Source organism: Mus caroli, chromosome 1, assembly GCF_900094665.2.
Source record: "Mus caroli chromosome 1, CAROLI_EIJ_v1.1, whole genome shotgun sequence".
Lineage (NCBI taxonomy): Eukaryota > Metazoa > Chordata > Mammalia > Rodentia > Muridae > Mus > Mus caroli.
Window position 1 is genome coordinate 20,545,762 of NC_034570.1, and position 12,078 is coordinate 20,557,839.

The following is a 12,078-nucleotide window of genomic DNA, read 5'->3' on the forward strand; positions in this document are numbered from 1 at the left end:
TCCCTCTCCCTCTCCCTCTCCCTCTCCCTCTCTCCCTCTCTCTGTGTTTTGTTTTGTTTTGTTTTTTAAGAAAGAGAAAGAAAGGACATTGAGTTGGGTAGCTGGGAGGTGGGAAGTATCTGGGTACATTTGGTGGAGGGCAAATGTTGATCAGTATTATATACTTTTTTTTTTTTAATCAAAAAAAATGTTGCTTTCTGGGCGAATAAGATGGTGCAAGGGGTAAAGGCTCTTCCTGAGGAGAGTGAGAACCTGAGTTCCATTCCTGTAACCCACAAGGTGGAAAAAGAGACCGCACTTCCACAGATTGTCATTTAACCTTCATATATGTACACTGGCAACACACACAACAAGTAAATGTTTTCAACTTCTAGTGGACATTGCAAACAAAGTGATGGTACTGCTGCTGGGACATCTAGGCTTTGCAAATGTTTCTCAGATGACTTGTAAAGGAGAAGAATATTTGTCTTTTCAAGAAGACATTTGAACAATGTTTATAATGTTTATAATGTTTATGATGTTTTTATCCTTCTGGAATATGGAATGAAACTATGGTTTGGTTTTTTGTTTGTTTGATTTGGGGAGAAATGATAAAATATCCCATGTTTTAGTAGCAAACTAATATTTTTCGACCTTGGCTGAATACTGTTATTCCTGGGGATTTTTTTTTTTTTTTGCAGGGGGNGGGGGGTTTCGAGACAGAGTTTCTCTGTATAGCCCTGGTTGCCCTGGAACTCACTTTGTAGACCAGGCTGGCCTCGAACTCAGAAATCCGCCTGCCTCTGCCTCCCGAGTGCTGGGATTAAAGGTGTGTGCCATCACGCCCGACTCCTGGGGATCTTTAAAAGGTATGAGTGTGTGAGTGCCATTGCCCAGTCTTTAGGCTGCTCTTATCTGAATGGGATTCAGCCTAAGCTGAGGAATTTCTAAAGCCCCCCCCCCCCACCCGGTGATCCTCATGGGTATCCAAGATCCAGACTCAGCAATTCAGTCATAAACTGGCTCTGGGCAACAGAAGCTACCAAGTGTCTCTGGTCTTCCACTAGGAATAAAGTGTCTCACAGCCTCCTCCATTTATCTGTACAATGGGAATGAAAATATCGACTATGGATAGTGACTGTGATTATCACCACAAGCTTCTAAGTGGTTGGTGGAATCTCAATAATATTAATAAAAGGAATCCTGTATCTTCTCAGTTCTCTTATAGTATCTTGACTAGACTCAATTTTTTAAGTTACTCTAGAAAGAGTAAAAGAAATGAGGCATTTGTTTTGACTTCATACTTTCATTTAGAATGCCATTTGAATGGACAGACTAGCTTACAGAACCTGCTACCAAAGCTTAAGTAAACGAGTGATATGCAGAGCAATTTCAGAACAATGAAAAGTCAGGAAAAGAAGCCAAATTATTGTAATCTTGTCCTTAGCGGTATGCAGGAATGATGGCAGACTATCTGCTGACTCTGCCTTGGCACTCTCAAAACATGTGGGAGGAAATTCCTGTTGCTAACCAGCCAACCAACTGAATGGTGCTACGTGTGCAGTCTGGAATCTTAAGCGTGGGAATTAGTGAAGAGAAAATGTGTCAAAAAAAAATAACAATTGAACTCTGAGATTGGTTCCTTCTGTTTGTGACTATCTTCTGCATTCCTACACACCTACATCTGAGCTCCCCAAATTCAGATATTTCAAACCCGGTCTGTCTGAAAAGGAACTCCTTGCTGTCCCTCTTGATCCAGTTCCTCCTCCTGTAGTTGCTTATTCTCACCAACAAGATGTCATCCTTGTAATATGTCCACATTTATCAGTTCCTATTCCATTACTTAATCCATCAAATCCATGGTCTCTTCATCCCACAACCCTAGCTGAGGCTATCTCCCAGTCCCCAGGGACAACTCTACACCCCACCCCCGCAACCATGGTTCAATCTCTATCAGCAGGAGCAATGTGGAAACTTCCAAATCAGTAATGTCTTGGTGGGATCCCTTGCATCCTGCTCTCAACATAGTCATGGAACGATGGCTATAGAACATGTCTGGCATACATTAAGTACTTAATCAGATTTTTATAATTACTGGGAGGGGAGTTGGGCATGGGATTTCTACAATGGAAAAATATTAAATGTGTTTAAGTATTAAGTGAAGAATTAGAGAGAAGCTTGTAAATCAGGGAAGAGGAGCAGTAGCAACGAGTTTAGTGATAATCTAGCAGCACAGAAATAGTGGTGCAAGAAGGATCAGTCCCTGATAAGAAGACTCTGAGACAAATAAAAAGGCTGGTTGTAGACACAGATGGATTAGCATCGTTTGTGGTTGAACGATGAGATAACCTCAATTTGTGACAGCTTACACTTTTGTTCTTCAAGTAGGACTAAAGTCAGATGTGAAAGCTAAGGGTAAGAAGCCAGAGGTTTGAATTCAGGTGAAGAGATTAGAAATTCATTTGTAGAGGATTGGAGAGATGAGAAGAGAGGAGAGAGAGATAGACAGACAGAGAGACAGAGAGAGGGAGAAAGGTAGAGAGACAGAGAGAGGAGGGAGGAGAGAAAGGGAGGAGAGAGGCAGAGAGAGAGGAGAGAGAGAGAGAGAAGAGAGAGGAGAGAGAGGCAGAGAGGCAGAGAGAGAGAGAGGGAGAGAGGGAGAGAGAGAGAGAGAGAGAGAGGGAGAGAGAGAGAGAGAGAGAGAGAGAGAGAGAGAGAGAGAGAGAGAGAGAGAGAAAACACTGTGAGCTCAGGGAATCTTTGTACCAGCTCATTACCTAACTGCATGAATGACTGATAGCATAAAAACACAGGTTCCAGTCCTCTCAGCACAAGCTAAGAAATGTTGATGTGTTCTTCTGTTTGGGAGTTTCCTTCCTTGTTTATTTATTCATTTTATGTTTTTGATACAAGGCCTCATTCTGCAACCTGGGCTGTCCTGGAATTTTCTATGTAGACCAGGCTGGTCTCAAACTGACAGAGATCTGCTTGCTTCTGCCTTCTGGGTGAGGGGATTAAAGACCTATGCTACTGTGCCTGGTGATTTTTTTCCCCTTTTCAATGAACTAACCCAGTGCACAATCCATCTTTTACCCTTGTTGACTTCTAATGTACCACCAATGATATAAGTCAGCTATCTGATTCCCCTCAGAACATCAACAAAAACAAACACACATTTCAGCCCACGGGTAGGGAAATCCTGAACTCAGCTGCAGAAAGTCCCTTCTTCTGATGCTTAAGTAATATTTCAAGCTGTTTGCTATCTTTTCATAAATAATTATGTTTGTGAGTTTGTTGCTATACTAGGCTGGGTTATTACTTTCGCAGCACATGGGGAAAATGGCTATGATCAGTGTTGGGAATAAAGGCAAGTACCACAATGCCCAGCATTGCAGCACTGTGTTTAAAAGTGAGTTCTATAGACATATTTAAAAAGAACAGAAAAGAACAGTTCGTTCCAAAAAAGCCCTAGATTTTCTTAGTATGTCTTAAGAGGTTTTTGTTCTAAGTTTCTGGGCTAGTATCCACTTGTCGGTGAGTGTATATCATGTGTATTCTTTTGTGATTGGGTTACCTCACTTAGGATGATATCCTCCAAATTTGCAAAACACATGAAACTCAAGAAGAAGGAAGACCAAAGTGTGGATGCTTTGTTACTTCTTAGAATGGGAAACAAAATACCCATGGAAGGAGTTGCAGAGACAAAGTTCAAAGCAGAGCCTGAAGGAATGACCATCTAGAGATTGCCCCACTTGGGGATCCACCCCATAAACAACCACCAAATCCAGTCACTAGGCAGATGCCAACAAAAGCCTGCTGACAGGAGCCTGATAAAGCTGTCTCCTGAGAGGCTCTGACAGTTCCTGGCAAATACAGAAGTGGATGCTCACAGTTATCCACTGGACAGAGCACAAGGTCACCAATGAAAGAGCCAGAGAAATACCCAGGGAGTTGAAGGTGACTGAAGTCCCATAGGAGGAACATCAATATGCACTAACCAGTACCCCAGACTTTCTTGGAACTATACCACCAATCAAAGAAAACACATGGTGGAACTTGTGGCTCTAGCTATATATGTGTAGCAGACAATGGCCTAGTTGGTCATCAATGAGAGGAGAGGCCCTTGGTCCTGTGAAGGCTCTATCCAGTGTAGGGGAATGCCAGGGCCAGGAATGGGAGTGGGTGGGTTGGGGAGCAGGGGGAGGGGGGAGGGGATTTTCAGAGGGGAAACTAGGAAATATTTGAAATGTAAATAAAGAAAATATCTAATAAAAATTTTTAAAGTAAAATAAAATAAAATAAGAAAAAAGTTGGTTTTTGTTGTTGTTTGTTTTGTTCTGGTTTGGTTTTGGCTTTTGTTTTTGTTTTGTTTTGTTTTTCAAGACAGGGTTTCTCTGTATAGCCCTGGCTGTCCTGGAACTCACTTTGTAGACCAGGCTGGCCTCAAACTCAGAAATCCACCTGTCTCTGCTTCCAAAGTGCTGGGATTAAAGGCGTGTGCCACCACTGCCCAGCAAAAAAAAATCTCTAGCTCCATATGTAGCAGAAGATGGCCTAGTCGGCCAACACTGCGAAAAGAGGCCACTTGGTATTGCAAACTTTATATGCCCCAGTACAGTTGAATGCCAGGGCCAGGAAGCAGGAGTGGGTGGGTAGGGGAGCAGGGAGGGGGNAGGGTATAGGGAACTTTTGAGATAGCATTTGAGATGTATATAAAGAAAATATCTAATAAAAAAAAAGAAAAGAGGTTTTTGTTGAGAAATTCAGGGTCAAGGTATGTATTGTATACCCAATCTCAGAAAATCTTAAATTAAATAGGTTATATGCGATTTACTCCAGAATATAAAAATGCATAAGAAGTATGTAAGTATAAAAACACCTATCAGCAGTTATAAGACTTGGGTCTTCAGCTCAGACAGGAGAGGTCAGGCGAAGCAAGACCCTTGTAACTTTAAATTTATATGACTGGAGATCATTCACATTGCCCATCTTTTAAAAAACAATACAGAACACACCAAAATTTTATCAGTACAACACACTTCTTAATCCAGAGCCTAGGGGGATTAATAAAAAGTTGATGGAAAACAAAAAACAAGCCAAGCATCATTTATGTTATTTTTCAGATCATGAGGAATGAGTAAGTTACCATCCAATAACTTCTCACTGGAAGTCACAGCTGGACCACATTTGTGGCTTGAAACAACGCTTTTTTTTTATTGAGCCTCTTTTGCCCTGTGATGATGTGCTGTGCATTAAGCCATCTCTTCTGATCACTTTTTAAATTGATTTGAAGCCAGAGCAGGAAGAAGTATCAATAAGAAAAAGAGAAGCCAACCACTAAAGAACATTTGGTCAAAAATAGATCTTAGAAAATATTTTTAAGTATAGCCCTTTATTTTTATATCGCAGCTTTAAATTATACTGTTTAAAGCTGTGTGGATGAGTTGAGAAACTCCCTCCATTTTTACTCTCAAGCATTAAAAGTAGTGCGGAGAGAAGAAAGCTTTTTGAGCCCTGGTTGAAGTGAAGAGGGTGGAGAGGGGTGGAGAGAGAGGGGAAATGTGTTCCCAGTCTTCTCCAGAGAGCTGTAATTTCATTCTCTTCATTTTAACTGGGCGAAAACTGTTTCTCTCACCCCACCTCCAACCTTGCCTGATTCTATTCTTTTCCATGTAGACTCTTCTGTCTTCAGAAGAGAGGCATGGTCAGAGCCTGCCGTAGAGCAGGGAAGACAGAAGGAAGAGGAACTGTCCTCCTACCATGGCCAAGGGCTTCTACTCCTACATCCCCTAGGAAAGGGAACCTTGCTACAATGTCTACCTACCCAATGAAGCCAAAACCATATAAATAATTGAATACATTCAAACCAAGCTAACTCTACATAAAGAATATGTGTCCTTTTATCTACCTTACCCCATTCAATCTCAATGCACTGAGTGTATATTTATATGAGAAATTAAATTATGATCCACATTTGGCTCTGAATTACAACCTCCCACTGTGAAAGCATCCTCTTGTTCATGAATGAAGCACGTTACTTTCAGAGAAAGATACATTTCCCCAGGTTCTTTGGGCGATATTCCATGCATGACTACAGCAAATCCCGACTGTATCAGAGTCACACAATTTTTGCTTTCCCTTCTCGAATGGATATAAAATTATTTTCTTTTATGTCATCCCATTTTGGAAATTCTTATTTTTATTATTGTCTCATTGATTAGAGCTTCTAAGGAGACAGGATGTCTCCTTTCTTTTTATGTCCAATGTCGTATCTGACACATGGGTAATATCCAGGAAATCAACTCTGCAGCTAGCGGTAACTTCAAAGAGGATTCTGTCTGAATAGTGCCTACTGGTGATTGAGAAGTGTTCTCTAATCTCTGCTGTAGAGAGGACTGTTTTCCCCCAGTATTTACTTTATCTTTGTTCTCATGATAGAATCTTAAAAGCACATGGGTCCCTGTAATGAAAACTGAATTTTCCATCCTTTATTTAGGTTAAGGTCATAGGATTAGAGTCCTGATATGGAAGATAAGCAGGGGGTATTCCAGGGTGCACAGCCTATCAGTCTCTTACCGTTTTCCACTGTGCTGTCAGATAGGATGTATATATGATGGCTGGAAGTGGAGCAGTCCTGGATCCAGAATACAAGTCAGAAGAAATTCATTTCTGATCACCATAGAGCTTACCTGTGCTTTAGCTAGTTTTTAAATGCTATCCCTGTCTTAGTTTTCCTATAACTCGAGATTAAATCTAAATGGTTTACTTGGCACCAATAAATACAAGGCAAACATAACATTTATTATCTTGTCCTCAGTTAATAAAATACTGCATATGATGCTCAAGTAAATATAATCTGTGAATCAACTAAAAAATAGTGGAACCATTTGTGACACTCTGAAATTAAGACAAATATTGATACTTCATTTAATAAACTCAGAGCCATAGCTTCCTCATTTCTACAAAATTCCTCTTCAGTTCCCCAACCAATTAATGATATTTGTGAACTAGATTTGCAATTTCATTTGATCCCTATGTTATATAGGAAAGTAGTATAATTTCTATGACTAATTTTATAGCTGAATAAAATAGTTTGACTAAAACGGAGTAACTTTTTAAAAGTCACAGCACAGCATCAGAGCCAGGACTTAGACTTGCGGCTGTTGTTTTGTCTCAGGTCTCACTTGCTTTCCTGTTCAAGTGTGGTCACAGTGGGGTATCTGTGAGCTAGGCACCACCTTATTATCAAATGTGATTTGGTAAGAGCAGATTCCAGACATCTAAAGCTTCACACTAATAAAGATTTCTATCTTGATCTGCCCTGCCTCCCTGATATATGCATTTCAAAGTAAACGTATGGATCTGAAAAGAATATTATACTTTGTGAGGTAGCCCGGACTCAAAATGACAAAGACCTCATGGTGTCCAGGCTCCAAATCCTTAGATTTCAATATATCATATAAAGCATCTGCAGAAGCAGAAATAGAAAAGAACTATGGGGAAAGCGGGCAGGAAGGAGCTCTAGACGTAGGGTAAGTAGGATGCAGGTATAAAGAAGGAAAGAGAAAAATAAGGATTAAACAGGAGTGGGGTATGGAAAGCAACACAGAAGGAGACAAAAGACAGATAAAAATCACGTAGGATCATGCAAAAATCATAGGCAAACATTACTTATAAGATTAATTAAACATATAGTATATATGTGTTTATGTAAATATATTTATGAATTTAAATAGAATTATGCCACACTGGATAATAACAGGAGCACAGCTGGTACATCTACAGTGCAGCCCCTATACCTAAGGCAACAACAACAATAACAACAAACAAGAAACAAACAAACTCCAAAAATCATTGCAGAAGAGGTGGTAGAAATTTTGTAAAAACCAGAGGATCAGGATTCCTCCTATGAGATAAAGCCTTCCAGCCATATAGGGATGTTAACCTACAGAGGGTCAGGATTCTGCCTATGAGATAAAGCTTTGCAGACATAACAGCGATGTTAACCTATGGAGTCTGAATGATATGGCTCCCTAAACAAAACCTGATTAATGACTACACAAGCTGACAGGGCAGTGGGTTATCTAACAGTGGTAGGTTATTCAACCCCAAGTAGGAAGCCCTAGACATGTATACATAGAAGCAACACTAATGTGTGCCCGTATGTGTATGTGTGTGTGAGTGTGTGTGTGTGTGTGTGCAACAAGTACAGAAAAGGTCAGGAATCTTGGAGGGAGCTGGGAAAAGAGAGAAGAGTCTGAGGTGGGAGAGATAATGGCATAAATATTGTAACTACAGTATATGTATGTATAAAATTCTCAAAAAGCTAAAATATTTAAAAATTTAAAAAGATGTTGATCTCAGCATTCTGCAGTTGAATGCAGTATTTTGTGTAGGCTTAAGGCTTGCTGAGCTTTCCATAAACATGTAAACATGTCTGTATGTCTGTTGTTATAGTCATTACTTAGCTAGTATTAGGCAGCAGTGGTGGTGAGACTTTATAGGTGTTTGGAAAGCATACTTAGAAGTAACATTGCACAGATCATGTGTGGTGTGTGTGTGTGTGTGTGTGTGTGTGTGTGTGTGTGTGTGTGTGTAGTAACAGTAAATGAAAAAAGGAGTCATGGATTTGAAAATGAGAAAGTATATGGGAGGTTTGGAACTGAGGAAAGAAAGGGAGAAAATGATATAATATTATTTCAAAAAATAGAAGAAATGTTTAGAAAAGATGTTGTATATTAATATCCTCCAAGTTGATACATCCTAGAAGGAAGCTCTAGACATTGGATATTCTAAAGAGAGGCTTCTTGAGAATCAGACAGTAAACAACTCAGAGGCATCAAGAGGTCTTTGAAACTCGACATATGCACTAGATCCTCCCATCCTCAAGCTTATATAAGCAGAAAAAGATACTGAGAGACACCCTCAGATCATATTGCTGCTTAGAAGAGGCAGAGATCTGATGAGTTGCCTGGAAGGGACATTCTTCACATGTAGAGCCATCTGCAAGATGTGCAATCTCCTCTGTGCTTCCTGCTTTGTTAGCTCTACCCACAATGTTGGAAGGGCTTTCTCTTATGCAGCTGCCCTTAAGTCATTTATTTCTACATTTGTAAGTAATCCCACAGTTGTACTGCTGTAAGTGACGTCCAATAAGCTCATTCATTCACCACGTTAGACTCTTGTAGTATTGCCCCTTTGTTAATGATTTCCTTTTGGGAGTGAGTAGACATTTGTTCATGTACTCCAAGGAAGAGTGTCATGCAACACAAAAACTATAAGCCCTGGTATTATCCTTGGTACAATATTTCCACTAGAACTTCCTCTTCTACTGTAATATTGAATTCATACCTTAAACAAATCCACATACTATTTGAGATTGGGGAGTTGCTGCCCGAAATGTGCCGTACCAGCCATGCCCTCTGACGACTTCCCTTAGCTTTAACATTGGATGCTCAGCCAGCCTAGGCCTCTAGCAACAGATTAAAACAACTGTACCACAATCCTTGTATCTTCACACACACCCCCAATCCAAAATACAGGACTACAGGACTGAGACACTCTTGGGGGAGCAACAAATATTTGCTGTTTGTGATAATCACAAAATCCAGAGAGGATGCAAAGATGAGACGTTTGACAAAATGCAAGGAGATGGGTGAATCTAGTAAATCTCAATCAGGTGGATATAGCAACAGTGCCAGAGAATAGTGGAGAGGAGCCAAGCAGAAGAAATGTTTACATTGTAAACTCACTCACCTGATCCTCAAAGAGGATGTTGTAGAAACTCTGAATCAGCCAATATTCGAATTACTCATAAACCAAAGATTATGATCCTTCACTTTTAAGAAAACCTTAACTTATTTAATGTAGAATGCTCAAATTGGAAACCTCTTAGCTGTGTTTAAAATGTAGTACTTGGCATAAGTATGATTCGGAAACCCATAAGAAATTCAATTATGATACATATTTTAGTCAGTTCAAATGGGTTTAGATCTTTACTATCATCATCTTATAGATGATAATAATATGAGGTTAGATTTTCCAAGTCAAACACAACACAGGATAAAAGTGAGAGGAGCCAATAATAGAGATAACAGCCCTGTATTTAATACTCTAACTTCAAAGTAATTGAGCTTGAGGGGAAATGTCAAGAAACCCAACTGGTACACAATATGCTGTTTCTATAAACTGTATCTACTACAATCTCTTGAACACCGAACACAGTAAACAAGAAAGAAAGGAAATATCAGGCAAGTGAATTATGAGTTGCAGTGTAACATGGAGTCAGTACACAGTTCCGGTCTCGAGGTAAATTGAGAAAAACTCAATGGAATACATTAGGAAACCTTGACCTCCAAACTCTGTGACACATCCTTCCAGGACACACTGGACTTATGGCTCGCTGTTAGCACTATTAGCAAATGTCATGGCTCATTATCACATTCCCATACATTTCCCACCACCCAGGTGTGTAAGATGTAAGGATGCAAGATGGACCTTTCATTTGATGCACAACTACTGATACTGATCATCAGTGTAAGCCCAGGGTAAAACACGGAGGCTGACCTGTGTTAAGACAAAAATGCTTCATTGCAGAAGGAGTGAAAGACTATGTGGACAAACTACTGTCTGAATGGGAACTTTTGTATAGCTGTTGGAGGAGCTAATTCATATTCTGGTGTCAACTTCCTTTCTTCCATTTTCTCTGTGTGTGTGTGTGTGTGTGTGTGTGTGTGTGTGTTTGTGCACGTGTGCATACGTGCGTCCATGCACATGCTTATTTGTATGTATTCAGTGTTCACTTATTTATGGATACTTTTGTGTGTGTCTGAGTACATTATGTGCGTGAGTACATGTGCACATGTCTGGATGTGCATGTGGAGGACGGAGTTTGATGTTTGGAACTATCCTCCATTGCTTACCTCCCTTATTCATTTAAGGAAGGTTCTTGTAACCAAATTCAGAGTTCATCAATATGGATAGATTCACTATCTAGCTTACTCTTGGGGTCCCTGTCTCTGTCTCCCATGATTGTCACTGAGGTCACCTAGCATAAGCACTGCTGTTGGAAATCTGAACACCAGTCCTTATGCATATGCTACAATTGCTTTAAGTGCTGAGTCATTTCTACAGTGCCCATATTGAAAGCTTCTTGAAGCTCAGTACCTAAGTCATTTCTCTCTGCATTGCTGTGCCTAGTACTCAGGCTCTCAAACTATTCAATCTAGCAGAAAGAAGGAACAGGTTATTCTTTGTGTGTCATACCCTAGAGACTAAAGACATACTAAACAATACAGTCAATGCCACTGATTTATAAAGGAGTTACATTTGAAGTAGCAATACATCCACACATGACTGAGTTTGCGTACATGATGGTGGTAGATAATCCCTTACCATAGTTTGAATTTCTGTTTCATAAAAGGAAACCCACAGTAGTTTACCACCTCCTACTTCAATACAATATTATTGAGAATCAATAATAGCCATTGGGGCTTGAAGACTAGAAAAAAGGTTGTATTAAAGGAAATGGCCAAGTGTTGATTACTCACAGGGCTAGACGTGATCATCAGTAACCTGAGTTACATAAAACAGACAAAGGTGCAAGTCTGTTTCTTACATGTGCTATTTGTTTTTGTTTTTTCCCCTAACTTTAATCATGAACTCCAACAGACTATTATATCTTGAGTTATTTAACATTTGTTCATATATTCTAGATAAATATGAGAATTTTGTGTAAAACAAAAATCAGTGCTCAATTCAATTCAGTCCATTCAATTGGTTAAGTTTTTCCATAATCAGGATATAGAAAATTGACTAAATGCTTCCTTTATATTGCTTTATAGTAAATGGTTAGCCTCAGCTTCAGACAATTAAGAGTTTGTTTTCTATATAAATTCACTTTTTAAAAATATTTTTTAAAAACAAAGTTTTTTATTCATGCCATTTTATTCATGCTTCTTTTGTTTTTGTTTTTGTTTTTTCTCATTGCATATAACAGGTTTCAACAACATGATGAACTAACCAGTACCCCGGAGCTCTTGTCTCTAGCTGCATATGTATCGAAAGATGGCCTAGTCGGCCATCACTGGAAAGAGAGGC

At 39.6% G+C, this 12,078-nt stretch overlaps 1 protein-coding gene across 4 annotated transcripts in view; it reads right to left on the bottom strand.

Annotated features, from left to right (window-relative positions):
• The window catches only part of Adgrb3 (adhesion G protein-coupled receptor B3), a 724,234-nt gene that overhangs the window by 64,902 nt on the left and 647,254 nt on the right, over nt 1-12,078 (bottom strand). The window lies entirely within an intron of this gene.